Consider the following 13,657-nt stretch of genomic DNA (forward strand, 5'->3'; position numbering starts at 1 on the left):
TACATACTTTACACACTTTTAAATAACCAGATCTCATAACTCACTATCAGCACCGATGGGATGGTACTAACCCATTCATGAGAACTCTGCCCCCATGATCCAATCACCTCCCAACAGGCCCTATCAGGCCCCATTTCCAACACTGAGAATTATAATACGACATGGAATTTGGTGAGGACACAGATCCAAAGCATATCAACCCCCTAGATAGTACTACAATTTCCACTTGGACCATGTGACAAGCTCTGGCCAATGAATTATGAGCTGGAATGATGTACACCATGTCTAGGCTGGAGCACATAATTGCTTCCTTTCCCACACTTATAATGGGCAATCCCACACTTATAATGGGTAGTTCCATCAGCCGGGTCATAGACGATCTCTCAGCTGACCCATGCTGGACAAGTAGTGAGAGCAAAAGATTGTGGTGTTATAGATCACCGAGATTTGGAGGATTATTTATTAGGTAGCATAGCCTAGTTCACCCTGACTGATACAAACTGCATCCTTTCTCTCTGAGTTTGTCTAGAGATGACAAATTACCAGCTCTACTTATGCATCACACATGCCCAAAAAGTGTATGTGTGTGTGTGTTTTGTGTATGTGTGTGTGCTTTATTTTGTTGCTAATAAATCTATCAGAAGTGGAAAACTCTAAGTCCATCAGCAGAAAACATTCCTGTAGATATTTCTTCAGTACAAAGGACTGTACTGTCAGCTGTTCAATCTGACAAGGCAATTAATGAATGAGAAACTCAAGAATACCCACATGCAGTCCACAAATACTTCCCTTGGAGAAAGATGCATATGTGGGCCAAGCAAGGGCAAAAGAAAGGTCCCTAAAGAGCCCACACAATGATGTTGCTCTGGGAGAAATGTATTAATTTATTTAACAAATAAAAAAAGCTACTATGTGCCAGGCATTGTCCAAAGTGATAAAAATAGAACAGTGAACAGAACAGACAAAAATCTCCCTTTTTATAGAGTTTATATTCCAGTGGAGTGAGGGAAGATAATGACATGGCTCTAAAAGCATTTAATTGTTCTAGTATAGACCTTCCCCATTTCTCATGATCTGCTCATCCAGCTGAATAAATGAGAAATGTGACAAGCCCATCACCCCCCACTAACTGACAGGGTAAAGTCTGAAGCAATATATGGTGGGGTAATCCAACCTACACCATCTGGGGCCCTGAAATGCAGATCATTAATTTGGCTTAAACTCTTAAATACTGGTTTCTGATTTCCATTCATAGGAAACAACAGCTCTTTCTTCTTCTGCCTGCACCTGGGGTTCTGCCCACTGGCCTAGAGGAAGAAATGAAATTCATGTTTTGATCACTACATCTGGCACCAGAATCCCTTCATCCACTTGAAAACCTCTGAAGATCTGAGTACTGTTTAAGAGAAGACTCCCTAGGGCAATTATCTTCTCAGGCCAGAAGTCTCAGGAGATAGAGGTTGGAGTCTATGGTAGCACCATCTCTGACTAACTGGTCTGTCTGCATAGAAAATACTGCAGCTCATGTTTAGTTATTGTCTAATGTATGTGCCATCAGCTCCTAAGAGGACAAAGACAGAGTGACAGCCCCTTCCAGTGACAGTTACTATGGGACTGAACGAAGGAGGATGAACACAGAAATGAAGACAAAGACAACGATCTGTCTTAAAAGAAGGGATTGGGGGCTCCTTGTTTCTAGTGAGCAAGGGCCCTGAGCTTCTACAGCCCTTTGTATTAGTAACATAGAATCAACAGGGAGGAAAGGTAACGGTTGGTCAGCTGCTTGATTTATCACAGGTTCACCTAATTGCTTTCTTTATACCATGGGCGTCAGGTGTTCCTATAGATAACCACAAGGAACATTGCGTTTGGGACGTGACTGCCCTCAGCATTCCTTCTGGCGGCAGATGCAGTTTGTTAGTTTGCCATCATCCTGCTTTTGTGAGAACAGTTTGCTGTTGGCTCATATAGCCTCCAGTGGTATACTGAGGTGGTCATGACCCTCATTCTTTTGGCCTCCAACACTTTCCCATTTCCTTTATTCCAATAACTGTGCTGTTGTGTATCTGTACCTTGTGTACCTCTAAACTCTCCACTGAGTGTGATACAAAGTACATTAACTAGTAAATATTTGAGGAGTAAATAATCCTGGGTTTCAACCAAATATAGACTGATGCAGACACATAATGCTAAGTCACAAAAGAGGGGGTCTGTTCAGCTTCCTGTCTTGCCTCGTGGCTCCTTTCTGATACTGTGCCCTGCAGGCCAATAATGTTAGTTACTAGTCTAAGACTATACTACAAGGCCTAACGTGGTTAGTCATTCTTGTATTAGTAAAGCTCAACAGCAAATAATGGTTGATTTACTGATTGTCAAATACTATTTCTCACTAAAGGAAACCAGAACTCTTTGGTGAAATGGCTGACTTCAGAACCCTGACAGGAAATGTACAAGATGAACCTGGGACATCTTTTTTGTGCCAGAAAGTAAGAAAGCTTTCAAAGACAACTAAGTCATGTCAAAAAAGGACACAGAAGCCAGCCTGAAGGGGGTCCCTCCTGAGTCACTTTGGGACAATTTGAGCATTAAAAAAAAAAAAATGACTGCATTGGGTAGAAACACTTTGTGTGTATATGCATATGTATATAACTATATATAATTGCGTATTTATGAGTTCACAATCATTCTTTAAAAACTCACCAGTCACCATTGCAGGTTGCTAGGGTACCAACCTATTATGCTGAAAGTTGGTAATAATAATAAAGACAAAGAATCAAGCATGAAAATAAGGCTTGGTCCTAGACAGTTTACTTAACCTCTCAGAGCTTGTTTCCTCATTTATGAAATAATAGTACTGGTAGTGCCTACTTCACAGGATTTTTGTGAGGATTAGACAAAATAATAACATATGAGATCCCAGGAAATTACAATGTACTATACACATGTAAAGAATACCTGCTATTATTATGTGGACAGTTTTCAAGTGAAACAGATCTCTGATGATTTATAGGCACCTGGTTTTGGATTGATGTGATTATAAGACCTTGAGCAATTCAACATTCTCAGCCTCTGGTTCAAAGAGCTTACCTAAGGGGTAGATTCTCTGTTCTGTATGATTTGCCATTTTCCCTTTGAAATCCATGCGGGGCTAGAATTACTTTAGTTCCTCACTTGCCAGGGATGGAGTATACTCCCTAAAGGCCCAGCTGATGATTAAGCTGCATGTACATATGCTCCCTGGGCTCTCCTGCATCACAAGGTCCCTGGTGCTTATTACAACTGGAAGAAATCTTAGTCCTTCCAGAAGAACCATTAAAGGGCTGGTGGCAATCCAATGGTGGCTTGTTACCTGGCCTTCCTCATTTAAGCAAGTGAGTCCCACAGGACGCCTGTATAACCAAGAAAGAAAGCATGAAATACCTCCTGCTCCTTGTAGAAGGGAGAATCCAGCTCTTACAATCCTTTTGCAGCATTCAAAAACTTCAGAGATTCTCAAAGAGCCAAATGGATCCCAAATGAAAGGGTTGAATGACTTCAGCCCCAAATACTAGATGAAAGCAACTGAGAAGTTGAATTCAGGAGAAAGTTGTCCAGGAATTAGTGATTGTTTTTTTCATGACTTCTCAAAGAAGATGGGGCACTGCCTCACATCCCCAACTGCTGGAGCTGAACGTCGTATAAAATCAGCATTAACTTAGTGGGGCAGAGAGCTAGGATTGTATGCCCAGCAATCAATTTCTTGGAAGAGCCAATCCTCTCAACTATATGGCCAACATGACTGCTCCCATGCTATTTCTTGACCCCATCCTCATCCTGGCTTCTGTGGATTGATTCTGTGGTTGGCAATTAACCCTATCCAAAGCTCTTCTCCAGAATTTCTCAAAGTATAAATAAAATAGCCAATCTCTTGAGTGGCAGGCTGCTTAAGATGAAAAATATAAGAATTGACAAAGTCCTGTGTTTACCTCCATGTGGAGAAAGTCAATCTTCGGAAAAAGAAATGCAATCAACCCACATAGAGAAACAGACAAGAAATGGAAAGACAGACTCCTGATGATGTTTGAGCCCCTCGTTTTTCTAAGGTCCAGCTGTACCTTGTTCTTCATATGGTTTGACTGATCAATACATTCTTGATTCAGCAAGCCAATAAATTCCCTCCCAATTCTCCACAAGTTGTATTGATTGGAATTCTGTCACTACAACCGAAAAGGTCCTGACCAATATAGTATTGGTTCCTCCCACTTTCACGGTGGGATAGAAACAGAATTCAGTAACCAACTGACCTTTCTATGGATCATCGCCCAACTCTTCTCTGCCTCTGGAATCTTCATTTACTACACATGCTCCAGATCATTGCCAGAGTGACCATCCTAAAATATCTCTTCTTTTTTTTTTTTTTTGAGATGGGTTCTTACTCTGTCACCCAGGCTGAGTGCAGTGGTATGATCATGGCTCACTACAGCCTCAACGTCCCGGGCTCAAACAATCCTCCCACCTTGGTCTCCTGAGTAGCTGGGACTACAGACTCATACCACTACATCCGGCTAATTTTTTGTAGAGATGGGGTCTCCCTATGTCGCTCAGGCTGGTCTCAAACTCCCGGATACAAGCAATCCTCTTGCTTCGGCCTTCCAAAGCACTGGATTTAGAGGCATGAGCCACTGTGCCCAGCCTAAAATACCTCTTCTTTATAAAACATTTCCTGGCTTCCACATTTCTTTCCTCACCACAATCAAGGTATAATCCAGTACTCCCTTCATAAACCTATTCACATGTTGATCATAATATAATCACATTTTCCTTATCCACTCATTGATTGATGAGCATGTGGATTGGTTCCACATTTTTGCAATTGCAAATTGTGCTGCTAAAAACACTTATGTGCAAGTATCTTCTTCGAATAATGGCTTCTTTTCCTCTGGGTAGATACCCAGTAGGGGGATTGCTAGATCAAAAGGTAGTTCTACTTTTAGTTCTTTAAGGAATCTCCACACTGTTTTCCATAGTGGCTGTACTAGTTTACATTCCCACCAGCAGTGTAGAAGTATTCCCTGCATCCACACCAACATCTACTATTTTTTGACTTTTTGATTATGGCCATTCTTGCAGGAGTAAGTTGGTATCGCATTGTGGTTTTGATTTGCATTTCCCTGATTGTTAGCGATGTTGAGCATTTTTTCATATGTTTTTTGGCCATTTGTATATCTTCTTCTGGGAACTGTCTATGCATGTCCTTAGCCCACTTTTTGATGGGATTGGTTTTTTCTTGCTCATTTGTCTGAGTTCTTTGGATATTCTGGATATTAGACCTTTGTCAGGTGTATAGATTGTGAAGATTTTCTCCTACTCTGTGGGTTGTCTGTTTACTCTGCTGGCTGTTCTTTTTGCCATGCAAAAGCTCTTTAGTTTAATTAAGTCCCAGCTATTTATCTTTGTTTTTATTGCATTTGCTTTTGGGTTATTGGTCATGAAATCCTTGCCTAAGCCAGTGTCTCGAAGGGTTTTCTCCAATGTTATCTTCTAGAATTTTTATAGTTTCAGATCTTAGATTTAACTCCTTAAACCATCCTGAGTTGATTTTGGTATAAGGTGATAGGTGAGGATCCAGTTTCATTGTCCTACATGTGGCTAGCCAATTATCCCAGCACCTGGGGGTAAGGGTGTCCTTTCCCCACTTTATGTTTTTGTTTGCTTTGTCAAAGATCTATTGGCTCTAAGTATTTGAGTTTATTTTTTGGGTTGTCTATTCTGTTCCATTGGTCTATGTGCCTATTTTTATACCAGTACCATAATGTTTTGGGGACTATGGCCTTATATTATAGTTTTAAATAATGTAATGTAATGCCTCCAGATTTGTTCTTTTTGCTTAGTCTTGCTGTGGCAGTGTAGCTCTTTTTTGATTTCATATGAAATTTAGTTTGTTTTTTCTAATTTTGTGAAGAAGGATGGTGGTATTTTGATGGAAACTGTATTGAATTTGTAGATTACTTTTGGGAGTATGGTCATTTTCACAATCTTGATTATACCCATCCGTGAGCATGAGATGTGTTTCTATTTCTGGGTGGCCATTTGGGCAGAAACTGAGCTAGCTGTAGGAGTTCCCTTTCATAGCCCAGTGGCACCTGGAAAGTCAGCAAGACACAACTGTTCACTCCCCTGGGAAGGGGGTTGAAGCCAGGGAGTCAAGTGGTCTAGTTCAGTGGATCCCACCCCAGAGAGCCCAGCAAACTAAGATCTACTGGCTTGAAATTCTCGGTGCCAGCACAGCAGTCTGAAGTCAACCTGGGACACTCCTGCTTGATGAGGAAAGGGGCATTTGCCATTGCTGGGGCTTCAGTAGGTGGTTTTATCCTCACAGTGTAAACAAAGCCACCAGGAAGTTCAAACTGGGCAGAGCCCACCACAGCTCAGCAAAGTCACTGTAGCCAGACTGCCTCTCTAGATTCCTCTTCTCTGGGCAGGACATCTCTGAAAAAAAAGAAAAAAAAGGCAGCATCCCCAGTCAGGGGCTTACAGATAAAACTCCCATCTCCCTGGGACAAAGCATCTGGGGGAAGGGATGACTGTGGGTGCAGCTTCAGCAGACTTAAATGTTCCTGCCTGCCAGCTCTGAAGTGAATGATGGATCTCCCAGCACTGTGCTTGAGCTCTGCTAAAGGACAGACTGCCTCCTCAAGTGGGTTCCTGACCCCTGTGCCTCCTGGCTGGGAGAAACCTCCCAGCAGAAGTTGACAGACATCTCATACAGGAGAGATCTGGCTGGCATCTGGCAGGTGCCCCTCCGGGACAAAGCTTCCAGAGGAAGGAACAGGTGGCAAACTTTGCTGTTCTGCAACCTCTGCTGGTGATACCCAGGCAAACAGGGTCTGGAGTGGACCTCCAGCAAACTCCAGCAGACCTGAAGCAGAGAGGCCTGACTGTTAGAAGGAAAACTAAAGAAAGGAATAACATCAACATCAACAAAAAGGACATACACACCAAAACCCCATCTGGAGGTCACCAAAATCAAAGACCAAAAGTCAATAAATCCATGAGGAGAAACCAGCACAAAAAGGCTGAAAATTGCAAAAACCTAAAAGCCTTTTCTCCTCCAAAGGATCACAACTCCTCGCCAGCAAGGGAACAAAACTGGACGAAGAATGAGTTTGACAAATTGACAAAAAGAGGCTTCAAAAGGTGGGTAATAACAAATGCCTCTGAGCTAAAGGAGCATGTTCTAACCCAATGTAAACAAGCTAAGAACATTGAAAAAAGGTTAGACAATGGCTAACTAGAACAACCAGTTTAGAGAAGAACATAAATGACCTGATGGAGCTGAAAAATACAGCACGAGAACTTCGTGAAGCATACACAAGTTTCAATAGCCGAATCGATCAAGCAGAAGAAAGGATATCAGTGACTGAAGATGAACTTAATGAAATAAAGCATGAAGACAAGATTAGAGAAAAAAGAATTAAAATGAATGAAAAAAGCCTCCAAGAAATATGGGACTATGTGAAAAGACCAAACCTACATTTGATTGGTGTACCTGAAAGTGATGGGGAGGATGGAACCGAGTTGGAAAACACTCTTCAGGATATCATCCAGGAGAACTTCCCCAACCTAGTAAGGCAGGCCAACATTCAAATTCAGGAAATACAGAGAACACCACAAAGATACTCCTTGAGAACAGCAATGCCAAGACACATAATTGTCAGATTCACCAAGGTTTAACTGAAGGAAAAAATGTTAAGGGTAGCCAGAGAGAAAGGTCGGGTTACCCACAAAGGAAAGCCCATCAGACTAACAGTGGATCTCTCTGCAGAAACCCTACAAGCCAGAAGAGAGTGGGGGCCAATATTCAACATTCTTAAAGAGAAGAATTTTCAACCCACAGTTTCATATCCAGCCAAACTAAGCTTCAAAAGTGAAGGAGAAATAAAATCCTTTACAGACAAGCAAACGCTGAGAGATTTTCTCACCATCAGATCTGCCTTACAAGAGTTCCTGAAGGAAGCACTAAACATGGAAAGAAACAACCGGTACTAGCAACTGCAAAAACATGCCAAATTGTAAAGACCATTGATACTATGAAGAAACTGCATCAACTAACGCACATAATACCAGCTAGCATCATAACGACAGGATCAAATTCACACATAACAATATTAACCTTAAATGTAAATGGGCTAAAAGCCCCAACGAAAAGACACAGACTGGCAAATTGGATAAAGAGTCAAGACCCATCAGTGTGCTTTATTCAGGAGACCCATCTCATGTGCAAAGACACACATAGGCTCAAAATGAAGGGATAGAAGAATATTTACCAAGCAAATGGAAAGAAAGAAAAAAAAAAGCAGGGGGTTGCAATCCTAATCTCTGATAAAACAAACTTTAAACAAACAAAGACCAAAAAGACAAAGGCATTACATAATGGTAAAGGGATCAATGTAATAAGAAGAGCTAACTATCCTAAATATATATGCACCCAATACAGAAGCACCCAGATTCATAAAGCAAGTTCTTAGAGATCTACAAAAAGACCTAGACTCCCACACAATAATAGTGGGAGATGTTAACACTCCACACTCAATATTAGACAGATCAATGAGACAGACAACTAATAAGGACATTCAGGACTTGAACTCAGCTCTGGACCAAGAGGACCTAATAGACATCTACAGAACTCTCCACCCCAAATCAACAGAACATACATTCTTTTCAGCACCTTATCAGACTTATTCTAAAATCAACCACATAATTGGAAGTAAAACACTCCTCAGCAAATGCAAAACAACAGAAATCATAACAAACAGTTCTCAGACCACAGTGCAATCAAATTAGAACTCAGGATTAAGAAACTCACTGAAAACCACACAACTACATGGAAACTGAACAACCTGCTCCTGAATAACTACTGGGTAAATAACGAAATTAAAGCAGAAATAAAGATGTTCTTTGAAACCAATGAGAACAAGGACACAACGTATCAGAATCTCTTGGACACAGCTAAAGCAGTGTTTAGAGGGAAATTTATAGTACAAAAATCCCCACAAAAGAAAGCAGGAAAGATCTAAAATCAACACCCAAACATCACAATTAAAAAACCTAGAGAAGCAAGAGCAAATAAATTCAAAAGCTAGCAGAAGGCAAGAAATAGCTAAGATCAGAGCAGAACTGAAGGAGATAAAGACACAAAAAACCCTTCAAAAAAATCAATGAATCCAGGAGCTGGTTTTTTGAAAAGATCAACCAAATAGATAGACCATTAGCCAGACTAACATAGAAGAAATGAGAGAAGAATCAAATAGATGCAGTAAAAAATGATAAAGGCAATATCACCACTAATCTCACAGAAACACAAACTACTATCAGAGAATACTATAAACACCTCTATGCAAATAAACTAGAAAATCTAGAAGAAACGGATAAATTCCTGGATACATACACCCTCCCAAGTCTAAACCAGGAAGAAGTTGAATCCTTGAATAGAGCAATAACAAGTTCTGAAATGGAGGCAATAATTAATAGCATACCAACCAAAAAAAGCCCAGGACCAGACAGATTCACAGTCAAATTCTATCAGAGGTACAAAGAGGACTTGGTACTATTCCTTCTGAAACTATTCCAAACAATAGAAAAAGAAGGAATCCTCCCTAACTCATTTTATGAGGCCAGCATCATACTGACACCAAAACCTGGCAGAGATGCAACAAAAAAGGAAAATTTCAGTCCAATATTCCTGATGAATATTGATGCAAAAATCCTCAATAAAACACTGCCAAATCAAATCCAGCAGCATGTCAAAAAGCTTATCCACCATGATCATGTCAGCTTTATCACTGGAATGCAAGGCTGGTTCAACATATGCAAATCAAAAAATGTAATCCATCACATAAACAGAATCAATGACAAAAACCACACGATTGTCTCAAAAGATGCAGAAAAGGCCTTCGATAAAATTCATGCTAAAAACTCTCTGTAAACTAGGTATTGATGGAATGTACTTCAAAATAATAAGAGCTATTTATGACAAACCCACAGCCAATATCATAAGTAATAATTTTATTTTAATTCTATAGGAAAAAACCTCAAACTTGCCTTCCTTGTTGGAAGTGAGCTGAAACTCCAGAAAAGAGTCACCTGCTTTCCATCATTATGGAAGCTGGAAAACTCACCTGCCTTGTTGGAAGTGAGTAAAACCCCAGAAAAGGAGTTGTACAGCAAAAGAAATCTTAGATATCAACCAAATTTTGGGAGATCAGCGATTTTCTGGAGCAGGGAGCTCCCCAGACCTGAGCAGATTGTCCTATTAGTTGGAGCAATAAAGATCGTTCAAGCTGGCACCAAGCACCAATAGGACGTTTGTCAGTCAGGATCACCTCCACTTAGATTCTCTTCCACTGGTCACCAATTTGTAAACCAAAAAGTATCTGAGACAGGTCTCAATCAATTTAGAAGTTTACTTTGCCAAGGTTAAGGGCAATGCCTAGGAGAAAAAAAGCACAGAATCACAGAAACAGTCTGTGGTCTGTGCCTTTCTCTGAAGATAATTTTGAGGGCTTCAATATTTAAGGGGAAAAGCAGGCTTGAGGGGGAAAGGAGAGGGTATGGTCACACTACAGAACCCACATGTTGCAAGAGAAAAGGAGCAGGTAGGTGAATAGTCAATTATATATTCATCTCATGCTCAGTAAATTGGCACTTCACCTAAGTAGCTAGCTGTGCAGATAGGTAACATTTTATCAGTAGGAGCAAAAAGAAAATCAGCTTCTTGTATGACTCGGCCTTCAGCTTAATTTTTTTTCTTTCGGCATAATTAATTGAGGTCCCAAGTTTTTGTTTTCCTTCCACAGATCTGGAGTCAAAAGACCTGAGTTCCAGTTCTGCCAGCAACCTTCTGTGTATCCCATCAAATCACCTCTCCTCTTGGGGCCTTCCTATTAGTAAAATGAAAAGATTGGTCTGTGTACTTTCAAAGACTCATCCAGCCTCAACAATCTAACAGTCTGCAGGTTTCATACCTGGGAAGAGGGAGTACCTGCTTTTAAACAGGCCATTACTTTAATAGCTGTTGAGCTCCTACTGTGTGCATGGCAGACATCCAGCAGTGGTCAGGATGTGTGCAGTCTCTGAGGGTATTAGTTTCCTATTGCTGCTGTAATAAATTACCACAAACTTAATCGTTTAAAACCACATAGTTTATCATCTTACAGTTCTGAAGGTCAGGATCCTGCCATCAGTTTCACTAAGCTAAAATCAAGGTGCCAGCAAGCTTGTGTTTATTCTGAAGGCTCAAGAGGAGAATGTATTTCCTTGCCTTTTCAAACTTCTAGAAGTCATTTGCATACCTTGGCTGGTGGGCTTTCCCTGCACCTTCAAACTAGCAGCACAGAGTCATCATGTCACCTTCACTGATGAACCTTCCTGCCTTTCTCTTATAAAGACCCTTGTGATTATATTAGACCCACTCAGATATACTAGGATAATCACCCTATTTCAAGGCCCTTAAGGTAATCAAATCTGTAATGTCCTTTTTCCTATTTAAAGAAATATAGCCGTAGGTTCTAAAGTTTAGTACGTAGATATCTTTAGCAGGGAGAGCCTTTATTCAGTCTACCATCCTGGGCTTAGCTTCATTTATTGAAAGACCAGGAAGCTCTCTTCATATGAGCCTATAAGAGATACTCTTCTCTGGATATTATAAGGGGTACCAATAAACTCTTAAAGTGAAAAGCGCCACCATCTGACCACTGTCACCATCACTGTCACCAACAAGCATAGACTTTGTGAAACCCAATTCCTGTTGCCAGCAACTGACATCCACAAGGGCATAGATTGGCAAAGTTTATGTTCAAACCCTTCAGCAACATTGTCTTAAGATAATTTCCAAATGAGATAACATCAGAACGGATATCCAGGAGCAGCCAGGCACACAGTAGATGCTCAACAAAAGCCAGGAGTTTGGAGGTTTTCTCATAATCTTCATTAATCAGTGAGTTGAGGGTTCTGATATGCTTTTTGGCTGTACTACTTTGGTAGGTTTGCCAGGCCAGATCCAGTTATGTCACAATAATCAAGCATGCCAATGCTTAGGCTGCTGGACAACAACGTTGAGAGGCTCTGATAAAGACCACTGGACAAGGGTCAATCTCTTTATCTTCAGCTCTGTGAATGAAAATAATCTGCTAATGCACTGGGGCTTAGCCATTGTTTGGCACTGACCTATGAGAGGAGGTTGCCCCTGCACCGCCTTTCTCTCCTCCCGGCTGTGTCTTATAAGCTGCTGTCACCTTAACCACAGGTTGTCCAGAGAAACGAAAACTCTCCTCCCAGGGGATTATGATCCTTCCACCTACACGCCAGAGACTTAGGGCTACAATGGCATAGATGCCACAAAAGAAAAGGAGGAAGGAACTGACTTTCTGGCAGATATAGAACTGAGTCTCTGTGAAGGAGTTAACAGCCTTTCTGGATCAATAATATCATTTTCTGGTAAGGAAACAATGCATTTGGTAACATGGAGGTGACTCTAGTAAATGAGAAGTTGGGAAAGTACCACAGTAGTAAGAGAAAAGGCACGTTGGCCGGGTGCACTGGCTCATGCCTATAATCCCAGCACTTTGGGAGGCCGAGGTGGGAAGATTGCTTGAGCCCGGGAGCTTGAGACCAGCCTGGGCAACATGGTGAGACAAAAAATTTAAAAATTGGCCAGGCATGATGGCACATGCCTGTGGTCCCAGCTATTCAGGAGGTGGAGGCGAGAGGACCACTTGAGCCTGGGAGGTCCAGGCTCCAGTGAGCTATGATCATCACTGTACTCCAGCCTGGGTGACAGAGTGAGACCCTGTCCCCCACCAAAAAAAAAAAAAAAAAAAGAGAGAGAAAGAGGCATATTGTCTTGCCGTAATTGGATAACTGCAGACCCAACCCTAAAAAACTGTCCTCTGACAGGAAAATAAAATGTTCTCCTACTTCATTAAGGCTGATAGAAATGTAGCAAAAACCTGGTAGTATTTCCTTGCACAGCTTTGGAGACAACAAAGGTGGGCTGGAATTTTTGCTGCTTGCTAGATGGATGGCTTTTTGATAAGTTGCTCACTTCTCAGTACCTCAGTGACCTTATGCATGAAATAATAAATTGCATATACAGAAAATAAAATGCCTGCCTCCTAGTGCTGTTGAAGTATTTAATACGACCACACACCAATTGGTCGATCATTTTTTTTCACTGTTAATGTTTCCCTTAACACTCTGGAAATCACTAAAACTTTAAAAATCCTCTAGTTTGAGCCTTAATTTTACAGATATTTTCTGGAGGTACTTTGTTACATTAATTTATATACAAATTTCAACAAAGATAATGTTTTGAGCTAAAATAGTCAGTGATTGTCATATTTGACCCTGGAATCATATAAGCTTTCTACAAAACCCTAAATCAAGAAATGGTTCTGTTCAATGCAAAATGGCAGCTTTTCAGAGTTTTGTGATCTCCTTAAAGGTCTATTCACACCAAACCTAATCTGGAAATCAAAAGCAGATCAAAGAGATAAAAAAGAAGTAATGTTGTTGGCAAAAAGATTTTAAAGTTTAATTGAAAAATTCTACTTTATAATATCTTAATTTATATTTTATGACTAATCATTATGTTTGCATATGTAATATCTATTTCACTCTA

The 13,657-nt window shown here is 40.7% G+C and overlaps 1 protein-coding gene and 1 long non-coding RNA gene across 4 annotated transcripts in view; one reads left to right on the top strand and one right to left on the bottom strand.

Moving 5' to 3' along the window:
- The window catches only part of PEX5 (peroxisomal biogenesis factor 5), a 60,123-nt gene extending 53,677 nt beyond the window's left edge, over positions 1-6,446 (top strand). The window contains exon 16 of the mRNA XM_077953500.1: positions 1,256-6,446. The gene's annotated coding sequence lies outside the window, so the exon portion shown is untranslated. The remainder of the gene's footprint in view (positions 1-1,255) is intronic.
- Positions 1-13,657, bottom strand: part of LOC114670776 (uncharacterized) — an 80,246-nt gene that overhangs the window by 26,913 nt on the left and 39,676 nt on the right. The window lies entirely within an intron of this gene.

Source organism: Macaca mulatta, chromosome 11 (genome assembly GCF_049350105.2).
Source record: "Macaca mulatta isolate MMU2019108-1 chromosome 11, T2T-MMU8v2.0, whole genome shotgun sequence".
NCBI classification, from domain to species: domain Eukaryota; kingdom Metazoa; phylum Chordata; class Mammalia; order Primates; family Cercopithecidae; genus Macaca; species Macaca mulatta.